Genomic DNA, 12,051 nt, shown 5'->3' with positions numbered 1-12,051 from the left:
CCACACACGTGGCGTTCTATTCATTTTGATTGGATGGACCAAATATCAACCCGACAGCTGGCCAGTTCGTAAAAGGAATATTACGTGGTACTGTAGTCAAAAACAGTCAATCCATCAAACCCGTTCAATGTTTATTTTTATTTTTATTTTTATTTTCTATATACACTACAATTATATACACTCCAATATACACTATATATTTTTTAATAAATATATACACATATATACGCATCATTTAATATATATGACTATACGTACTACTACAATAGTACAATATATATATAGTTATATACTAATTTATAAACATATACACATTTATACGTTAAATATATACGTTTATAGAAGATATATACACATATATACTCACCATTCAATATATGTGTACTACTTTAAACAAAACATATACTACAATATATATATAGTTATATAGTTATATAGTTATATACTAATTTATACAACATATACAAATGTATACATTGTTTTATCCCTTTTCGAACTTCATGTTTGACGAGCAAAATAGTTTTGACCTCTTAAGACTATTTCAAAATATTTAAAAAAAATTACAGAGTCGCCACTTAATTTTTATAGAAAAATCAAGCAAAAATTTAAAAGAGTTTCAAAGGTTCAAAAACAGAAATAAACCTTTAAAACTAGAGATAATAGGTAAGGGTTCAATTAACGTCCTAAGAAGGTTTTTAAGACACTTAGAAGCGTCCGTTTTAAATGGTGTACCAAAAAGAACTAACTTGACTAGTTAAAGTAGCTAATTTTGCAAAGACTTGGTTTTATAGAGAATGTTAAGATTATTTATCTAAACATTTAAAAATGACATTTATAATTTTAAAAATGACATTTCGTTTTAAGGAAAAAGTCGAATGAAAAAATTTAATCCATTCTAAAAATATAAAATTTTGTGAAGAAATTATGAATTGAGTGAAAGAAAATTAGGATAAAATAAAATGACAATGACTTGGGAGATTTGCCTAGATTAAATGATTTAATGTGTGTGTTAGCACAAATAAATTAAAATTGGGCCCTCAATTGGCCGATTAATGAAGCTGCCCAGTTTTGGGCTTGAATTATGGACTTGAGTCCATTTTAGAAAGTGTATATTAGCTGTATACTGGATGTATATCATCCCTATTGCTGCTGCGTTTTTGTATATCTGGTGTATATCTGCTGTACACACGCATATACAGCCTTGCTTCTGTCTGTCGGACTTTGGTTCAAATGCGACGAAGTTCAAATGTGAGGATAAGTGGAGTCCAAGTGGACTCGGATTCATGTCACATGCATCAAAGAAAAGATAAGAATTAGTACATGATGTTTTGTGGAGCACCAAAATATCAAAATAAGAATTAGTACATGTAACCATTCAATATATATGTATTACTTTAAGCAAAACATATACTACAATATATGTATATACTGCAATATATATATATATATATATATATATATATAGTTTTATACTAATTTATAAAATATATACACATTTATACGTTAGATATACACGTCTATAGAAGATATATACAGAAATATACGCACCATTCAATATATATATACCCACAGTTAACAAAGCATCAATGAGGGATACGAATAAAATCAATTGCTTTTCTCTAATGATCAACATTAGTGCATTATTAAATTAATCAGATTTTCTTATTATAATATAATTAATTAAAATGAGTGAAAAATGACCCAAAAAAAAAAAAGAGAAGAAAGATAAATGGGAATGGAGGCCATAGAGAAGTGCTCCATCACCTTCTCTATTGACTTCCTTTATATTATATATAGATTATTATATAAAGTATAAAAATTATTGTTATTTTTTCGTTGTTGGTTATTTATTTATTTATTTTCCTGGTAGTTGTGTTTTTTTGGGGGGGCTGTGCTAATTTTTTTTCTTAAAAACTAATGTTTCTATTTTTTTTTTTAATTCTATCAATAAACAATCAAATAAAATTTTGTAGTTCTCTTTTGAAATAATCAAATACTAATTTATAATGTCGTACCCAAATAATTTTTTTTGGTTTTTTGAAATACATTTTTTTAAAAATAACATATTTTAATGACTCACATACATGTTTTAATAAATGATGATACACTTTTTACACACATTTTGTACATATACATATTTTATATAATTGTTATACAATAATGATGCAATTTTTATATACATAATATATATGTATATTATACAACTATTATACAGTTTTATGCACATGCTATCTCGTATATATCATATTGATACTTATTAAGATACACGTTTTATATAATTATTATACAGTTTCTATACACATTTTATACATATACATATTTTATACAACAATGATACAATTTCTATGCGCGCGCACACACACACACACACACACACACACATATATATATATATATATATATAATTTCTATACATATTTTATACAACAATTATACATTTTTTATACTTATTCTATATAACCTTTAGCTGCAATTATTATTCGAATATGTGTTTTATACATCAAGTATAAATTTCTATACACATTCTATACAATTTATTATTTCATAAACTACACAATTTCTATATGTATATCATATATAGATACATTTCTACATAATAACTATAGTATTTTTATATAATTACTTAATTATTAGTTTTAAATTAAAAAAAAATAGACTATTTTCTAGTTAAAATTTATAGGCAAAAAAACAACAACTGTGGTGATTGTGACGAGCATCTATGCGGGTACCGGTGTTGTTTGAGGAGATAAAAATAAGTTAATTGTATGTTTGAACTGTTTTAAGAACACTCTTACTTGATAAGTTGAGTTGATTTTGAAATTGATGTCTGATCTGACTTGAGAAAGGAAGTGCGTTGCTTGACTTTATTGTTGATTTGGGATCGGAGTTGCACACATGCACATCATGCATTGCATTTCATATGAGATCGGAGTTCACGTCTGTACAGTATTATATATATTTATTAGAATCAAAGTGCACGCCTGTACAGTATTATATATAATTATTGGGATCGGAGTGCACGCCTGCACAATATTACATATATTTATTGGAATTGGAGTGCACACCAGCACAATATTATATATATGTATTGGGATCGGAGTACACATTTGCACGGTATTATATATATTTATTGGAATTGGAGTGCACGCCTGCACAGTGTATATATTGGGATTGGAGTGCATGCCTACACTGTATATTTATTCGGATCGAAGTGCATGCCTGCATAGTATATATATTGGGATCAGAGTGTACGTCTGCACAATATATATATTGGGATCAGAGCGCACGCCTGCACAGTTATGCATTTGCATTGCATTACATCACATTGCATGGATTCATTAGGTTTAGATTGGTTAAAGTATATTTTGTTGACCTTATACTTATTGTGCATGTGTTATTTATTTCACTGGAATGAGAAATTCTTTGATTGTAATATGATATCCTTATGACTGTTAATCTTAACTATTCAGTTAGATTAAGGTGGTCTTTCCGAGTGCAGGTTGTTTGTTTGTGTTTAGATGATTTACGTGGCGTTACTCGTCACCACTTTGAAATAGGGTCAATGATGATACTTGCTGAGTACACGTGGTTCCGTACACACTCTTACTTTTTCTACACCCTACGTGAAGGTACAAATTCGACAACCTCTGGATATTGATCCTCGTGGTTTCTTCTTTGCTAGCATTGTCAGAGATTTGAGAGGTAGTTGCTACTGACTCAGAAACTACTGAAATCTCCTTCAGTCTTGTTCTTATGCATTTTCCGCATTTTGAAGGACTCAAGACTTTCTTTTGATTCTACATTTTAGTGACTTGTATTAGTGACTTTCTGACCTGAAATCACCTACGAATTGATTTTATTAGTCTATTTATCTACTCATGAGATTATTCGGGATTGAATCTATTCTTATTTCTTCCGCTTTTATGAGTTTGATGTATTGTTCTTGAAATTGAGTTTTTGACTTATCTATCACGGAGGATGGAATAGGTGCTATCACGGTCCCGATTTTGGATCGTGATAGCTTTTCTTTATTATATTCACGAGTTAGGCGTGTCGATAAAATATGTTTGATACATGTACTAAATTATTTTGAGATTATTTTCTCTAAATTAATTTGCTACGGCTGATATATTGAATAAAACAATTTCAAATTGAGTGGAATAATTGTAATATACAATAGAACTAAGTTTGTAATAAAATCTATAACTTAATTTGTTTGATGATAATAGATATTAGACATAGTGTTTCACCTTATTCCACGTATTAAATGATTTTTATAGCGTATTTGGATAGTTGTTACTTATATTATTATATTAATTTGTAATTTAAATATAATATTTATTCCTTTAAGATTCATGTATCGTATTGTTAGATTCATGATTGTGCAACTACTATAAATATGATACATCTAAATATTATATTCATTAAGATAATATGATACATATCGTATACAATACATTATGAAATATACATAACAAATACAAGTTTCACAAAACTTTACCATCTCTAATTAATTTGTCGGCTGACTGAAATCAAAGCTCCATTTTCCCGACCCGACCCGACCCGACCCGACAATTCTCCATTTCTTCACCCTCCCCATAATCATACATATTTGCATTCACATATACATAATACTTATAATAATTATATATATAACACCAATTGCATCCAATGTGAACAGGAAAAAGTTGAGGAGGATCCATCACCATTCTTGGAAAAAGGTGATATTTTCTTATTCATTTTTATGATTTGGATCTTCATTAATGGTGATTTAATTGTTGATTCAATTGATGTTGTTGCAGAAGAAATTGAAAAAGGGATTAAAGTTTGTATTTTTATAATAAAGAAATGAGAAATGAAGGACAAAATTTGATTTGGTTACATAGTTGATGATTCACTAACAAATATGTTCATTTTCATAATACTTATGCTTATGAAATGTTGATTCACCAGCAAATGGTTTCATAGCATATAAATATTGAAACTTTAATTGATGTTTCCGTCTAAATTATCTAAGTTGTGCTTACTCTTCACTTTCGATGTTGCACCCGTGTCATATAGTTTCTTGACCACTTTGAAATGCAGTATGTAACATATGATATGCCTAATTTGACATTGTGAATTTTTAAGATGAATTCTCATGTGAGAGTTGACATATAAAATAATGTTATACATTGTAACGTCTTGGAGTAACTGGCAAAGTTGCCTCCTTGTGACCAGGAGGTCACGGGTTCAAGTCTTGGAAACAGCCTCTGGCAAAAATGCAAGGTAAGGCTGCGTACAATACACCCTTGTGGTGGGGCCCTACTCCGGACACCGCACATAGCGGTAGCTTTAGTGCACGGGATGCTTTCTTATTGAAACGTATAATTCTTAGATTCCTTTTGTTGTCATTGTTTGTAGAGTACAAGAGGTGATAGAAGTTCTGTCAAATTTTGAATGTTTTGCAACATTTTGTTCTGATTTAATAAAGTACATTTGTATTTGATTGCTCGAGTAGTTATCTTAACGTGGTTCTTTTTCTTTTTTTGCCTTCTATCATTTAGTTTCAAGAGCCCAGGTGTGTGAACCTTGTAGCTAAAATTTGATGGTTGTAATCGGAATGTCCCAGATGATCTTCGCTTCACACATATATAAAAGCTCATTTGTGTTATAGTGGAAGAACCGCAGCAACTCACAAGTATATCTCTGCTTGGAGTTTGCATTAAAAAATGAAAGGTGGAAGTGGTGATAGATTTTTGGGCGGACAGTTCTCCTTTTTCCTGGCTGCTGTCTTATTTACAACCATATTTCTTTGGTGCTGGGAGAAGAGTCCCCTTCTTACTACCTTACTTTCTGCACAAGATCAGTTCATAATGCAGTCCTCGGTTCGTACTTGATTGAAAACTTGTGCCCATTAATAACATGTCAAAGTTGTATTTGTCATGTTAATCTTTTTGCATGTTTGTCAGAAAAAGAAGTTACAGTAGAGACAATGAAGATAATATGAACTTATAAGTCGTGATATCTTGAATTTTCTTGTGCTCAACTTTATTTTGTCTTGCACCTATAGTTCCGTATTAAAAATCAAGTATTTATCCATACTCTATAGTTATGTCTTGATGGGAGGATATTTTTGCAGTCGTCTAGTGATAATTAGAATGGTGACCGACCCTTTCCTTATCCTTTATGAATAATCAAAGAAAATTTTAGAATGTTCTAAGTGATCACTAATGATCTACTCTGTTTCCTGAACATCCCTCATCACCCTCCAATTTGTTGTAAATGACCACGAACGATCTACTCTCACCTTGATCATGCAAATCTGTTTCCAGATAATCCCTTATCCCCCTCCAGTTTACTTTATGTTTCTTAAATAACACGCCATGATAGGAGGGGGCGATGATAAGATGGAATACTCATGTGGAAACTTCATTCCGTCATGTATGCCACTGATATGATGCCCATTTATGGATTATGTAGGATTAGTGCATGGCTGAGCTTAGTACCATGACTAGTTATGGTTCTTAGCCTCCCATTTCCTCTGAACAATATTTTGCTCAGCTTTCCAACTAAGATATGAAAGATTGACCTCATCTACATGCCTATCTGATCACTTTGATAGATATTTGTTATTAGCATATTTGCCAATTCTTCTGAGACAGCGTACTTGCCAGAATCAAGTTGATTTTCACCTAAACTTCAATTTGGATGTCTTCAGCCAAAACAATCAAGTGTCTAATATTGGTTCTAATTACGTAACTGGCCGAAAGAAAATTAATTATAGAAAACTAGGGCAACAGATACAACTTCGTGTAGGAGTAGTTCTTTTCAAACTTCTGAAAGTTTGTGTCTTGTTGGACTTGCCTGTGTTGTTCTAATTATGACTTCATTTACCTCTCTTTTCTTCCTGTTTAGTGTGTTCAGTATTTATAGCACCATTATGTGATGTTATGTAGTCTATGGCTTATACTTGTATCGGTAAGGTAGCGATCAATTAATTATTTTCGAAGGATTCACTGTTATTTTCTTCTTATTTTTTGTATTTCTTATTATAGAGATTTCAGTGGATGAATCTTCGGTATCATTGGGATCAAACCAACAAAAAATGGCCGAGCATCCAAATTCACAAATAGCAGAAGGCAAAATGGAGGAAAATAGATTGGAAATATCTGATAGTTTTGTTGGGAATGTCACAGTTATGCCTTACAATAAAAGCCGAGATGATCAAAAAATTATGACTTCCCAATTAGAGAGAAAAGGTAGCGTTTCTATTTTTTTTTTTCACTATGTTCATAATTGATATGGTAGTCTTTTTGCTTAACCCTTCAAGAGTTGGCCCTTTCCTATTTCTTTGCCTTGATGGATTGTAATAAAGTACATTTCTCGTGTAGAAAATGTTTAAAGAGCCGATTACTTTTGGACGTATCTGTTTAAATGTTTTGCAAGAACTCACTATCTTCTTTTGTTGGATCAGTATTTATACTATTTTATGAGATCAATGAAGGATCAATTACAAGAAGAAAACATTAATTCTAATTTAAGCCAATTGAACCAAAGATTGCATGCTGCCAAAATACTTTCCGCTTTTAAGTGTTACCTAAACCACAACAACAACAAAAAATAACTGAACCAAAATGATCACTTGTACCTTCCAGCTCATGTTTCTGCCAAAGTAAATAATCCTCCCTTTTTACTTCCTATCAGAGAAAAAAGTGAGAGAAAACTGTGAATGAGATTGCATCCAAGGGTGTGACCTAGTGGTCGATGAAGTGGGAGGAGAACCATGAGCTCTCGGGTTTTAATCCCAGCGGGGGAAAAAAAGAAATTAGATGATTTCTTCCCATTTGCCTAAGCCTTGGCGGCAGAGTTACCAGTGCCTATGCTGGAGATAGAGGTAGCATTTACCCAATGGAATAGTCGTGTTGCCCACTAGCTAGCCTGAACACCACCATAATAAAAAAGATTCAAATGTGGTCCATTGTGTTGATTATACATAATGTACCAATTAGGAGAAACTGCTGATTTTGTACTATTGCATCGTAAAAAGTTATGTGCTTCAGCTGGTTAGTCCTAAATGGAGCCTTTCTAACCCTGGGTAATCTTATCAGAAGGAATTTCCAACTAGCCAACAGATGCTACATGTGCCGTTCCAACATAGAGACTATCCATCATCTGTTCATCCATTGCCCAGCTGCAACGGACATTTGGAACATGTTTCTAACTCTTTTTGGACTGAAATGCACTATGCCACGTACTATCAGAGATGTTTATGAATCGCAGGCTTCTAGGAAAGTTGGTAAAGCCATCAAGAGCATCTGGATCGTGGTGCAGGCTTGCATTTTTGGTGTATTTAGCGTGAAAGGAATCTTAGATATTTTAATGCTGGATCAACTCCCTAAAATCTGGGTGTTTGGTTAGCTGTTTTAGTTGGGGAAATCTTTCCCCTGATTAATAATCTGACCACTATTTGGAATTTGTCAGCTCCTTCGTCTTATTATAGTCTATGTCTTTCAGAGCTTATGTTTTCTCAATTTGGAATTTCTGCATCTTCTTGATGCTTTTAAATGACATTTCACTTATTTCATCAAAAAAAAAAATAAAGCTACTGACTTTGACCTTTAAATCTTTAATATTCTTTCAGTTTGGTTTTGACCAATATCTCTCCTTACTTTTACAATACATGAGACTTTTCGAGGTTAGTTGTGATATTGCTTTGAATATATTGATATAAGGAATGAGGAAAAATTCTCTGGAAATCCTTAGCTGTTGTACGTCTAAGTTGGCTAGTGTAATGGTATTTGATGTCTCATATGAAAAGACTTAAACTACTGATATTGTACCCTCATGTTTCTGTTGTTTTTCTGCAGCTTGCAATTTTGCTAAAGGCAGGTGGATTGCAGACAGAAGACGACCATTATACTCTGGGTTTAAATATAAGCAATGGTTATCAGATATGTGGGCTTGTAGACTGACACAACGTACTGACTTTTCCTATGAGGGATATCGCTGGGAAACAGAAAATTGTGAGATGCCAGACTTTAACGGTTCAGAATTCTTGAGGAGGTATACATCTACAAAGAGATGAGATATTGAAAGGCAAAGCTGAACCAATTATTTTGAGCAGATTTTACATTTATTGCCTCAACACTTTAATGTAACTTTACTTCAGAATGCAGGACAAAACTATTGCTTTTATTGGAGATTCACTTGGCAGACAGCAATTCCAGTCTCTAATGTGTATGGCTGCTGGTGGTGAGGAGATGCCTGAAGTTGAAAATGTAGGATGGAAGTATGGCTTGGTTAAACCACTTGGAGTTGTACGCCCGGATGGATGGGCTTATAGGTTTTCAAACACAAACACCACAATTTTGTATTACTGGTCGGCAAGTCTTTGTGGTATAGAGCCCTTCAATGTCACAGATCCTGCCACAAAGTCTGCCATGAACTTGGATCAACCTCCTGCTTTTCTGAGGAAATATCTTGATCAATTTGATGTTGTGGTGCTGAATACAGGTCATCACTGGAATAGAGGGAAGCTTAACGCAAACTGATGGGTGATGCATGTAAATGGAAAGCCTGTTGTAGACAGGAAGCTTGCAGAAATAGGAAATGCTAAAAACTTCACGGTTTATAGTATTGCCAGATGGCTTGATTCCCAAATCACTTCACGTCCAAAGCTTAAGGGTTTCTTCTGGGCCATATCACCCAGACATTTCTCCAATGGAGCCTGGAATACTGGAGGTCGATGTGACAATACTATTCCACTTACTAAAGGAAATGAAGTCCAGCAAGAGGAATCAAGCGATCCAGTTATCGTAGATGCTGTGAAGGGCACAAAGGTTAAGTTATTGGACATAACAGCTATTTCTGAACTGAGGGATGAGGGTCATATATTTACTGTTTAAAAGCATCAAAAGGTATAAACGACTGCTTGCATTGGTGCCTACCCGGCATCCCTGACACATGGAACGAACTCCTGTATGCGCAACTATAGTGCCCATCGAATTTGCTGGAAAAAACATGAAGCTCATCCAACTTGACCAACGTTGATGACGGTCACTCACGTTTGGTCCATTCAGCTTGCGCACTTGTGTGTTCTATTGTATTCTTTTTGTAAGTAGAGTCATTCATATACAAGGGAAGAGAAGCAGCTATTCCCAATTCAAATCAGACACAAAGCAAGATGCAAATGCTTATATGGGCTAAAATGCTTCATCTGCATAGGATACTGAAGCTGCTGCAGTACCTGAACAACATCCATGATTTTTTGGTTTATTCTTCTGTGGGCTTATTCATCACTATATTAGGGATTGTTAGTTTGAAACTCTGCAAGTTTGTCCATAAATATTTTTATTTATACCAATTGCGCATACTCCTTTAAGATTCATTATTGTAAAAACATTACGATTTATCATTCATCAAAAGATATTAATGGTATGCTGCCGGAGTATTTTTGGTTGGGCATCCATTCAAAGCTTGTAAGACTTCTCCTTCCGACCTTCCTGTACCAAACATGTGTCAGATTATGCATCGTGTTACCTCTTAGCAGAGTTTGGTGTTTCTAGGAAACAGTCCTGCCCACTGGTATGTGCCACTTTGCGAATTGAATCTTGTCGATATAGTTAAGTGTTACAATCAGTAAGTGTTGCTCATGATGTAAAGGAGAGAAAATTAGTGAAATTGGAAATATTGTTATGGAGGTAAACGAAATGTTACCATTTATTCCCTCAGGTCAAGTGATTAAGAGACTATTTTCAAGCAGAATAACAATTCATCCTTGTCTTTTGAGTCTACACAAATCAATTGACTTACAAGTCAAGTCATGTTCACCACTTCTCCACAACTAAATTCTGGTTTTGCACTGTTCTTGAAAAAATAACTAGCCCTCCTTTCATGTATACCTCTTACTTAACAGTACAACGCGTCCTTTTTTTCTTCTTCTTCCAGAACTACGGAAAGATTATTGGACTCTGAGGAGAGATGTGGTTAATTGATGATAATCAGTATCTAAATAATCAAACTACCTATTGATGATACACAAGATTATGTTCAGTGTAAAGATAATCAGATTATCGATGAAAGTTTAATTTTCCTGTAGGCAACATTGCCTCGTATCTTGATATCTGACTGAATACTCTTTGTAACTATGATTGTAAATAATATACAAGACCACAGTGACAAATATAAAACTTGTGCTGGAGTATTACATGCAGAGTCCTCACATCCTGGTAGCTGTTTGCTGTATTCTTCTACTTATTCTTTTTCTGCTGCTAAACTAAAAGAAGCATCCTCTTTGTTTCCTCTCTGTGCTGTTGCTTTCAATTTAAAATACCAGAAGTTGAATTCCTCGTAACATTTTACACACACATCCAGAACTATGGACAATCCTAACTAGTTGGAGTCAGCTGGACCATCATTTGGTGCCGACTACGCCTTGCACATAAGAATCTATATTTTGGTGTGTGTGTTAAGACTGACTTCCTATTCTGATCTCCGTGTGACCTATAGGTTACAAGTTCAAACCGTGGAATATGCTTGCATCTGGGCAGCTGCCTATTTCACATTCCCTTAGGGTGCGACCTTTCCACTGAACCTGTATGGACACTGGGCTGCCCTTTTTATGATATTTGGGGGGGAAAGTTGAACTATTACCTAATTAAATCAGCATATATGCTTCTTTGCAAGGCAAATTAGTATATGTTAAAAGGGCCTCTGTACTTAGTAAACTTTCATGTAATGCAAGCATTAGTAAACTTTCATGTAATGCAAGCATCTGCTCCTAAGAATAGTCCTCTACCAGTCCCTATTCATGGATTTCTCCGATTCATCAACCGATGTTTTTGAGGAAACTTTTGAGCAGTTCCTTGTCTGTAGTTTCTTCTTGCTACCTATACAAGTAGGGAGGAACATTTTCAGTAGGAAGACCCCACTATCCATGCTTTCACTTCTTGATATTTGACTCCTCTTCAAAGTCTTCTTCTGTTGTGGCATTCTAACTTTTTCCTTTGCAGCAGCCTGTTTGGACTCTTCTGTGCTTTTTCGATCATCATCAACTATATCTTTCAATGA

The 12,051-nt window shown here is 33.7% G+C and overlaps 1 pseudogene; it reads left to right on the top strand.

Annotated features, from left to right (window-relative positions):
* The first annotated feature begins 4,447 nt into the window (after positions 1-4,447).
* LOC107851647 lies at positions 4,448-10,448 on the top strand (annotated as a pseudogene).
* The last annotated feature ends 1,603 nt before the right edge of the window (positions 10,449-12,051 follow it).

Source organism: Capsicum annuum, chromosome 12, assembly GCF_002878395.1.
Source record: "Capsicum annuum cultivar UCD-10X-F1 chromosome 12, UCD10Xv1.1, whole genome shotgun sequence".
In the NCBI taxonomy this organism is placed as follows: domain Eukaryota; kingdom Viridiplantae; phylum Streptophyta; class Magnoliopsida; order Solanales; family Solanaceae; genus Capsicum; species Capsicum annuum.
Note: the sequence above shows the minus strand (reverse complement) of the source record. Positions and strands in the feature narration are given on the sequence as shown.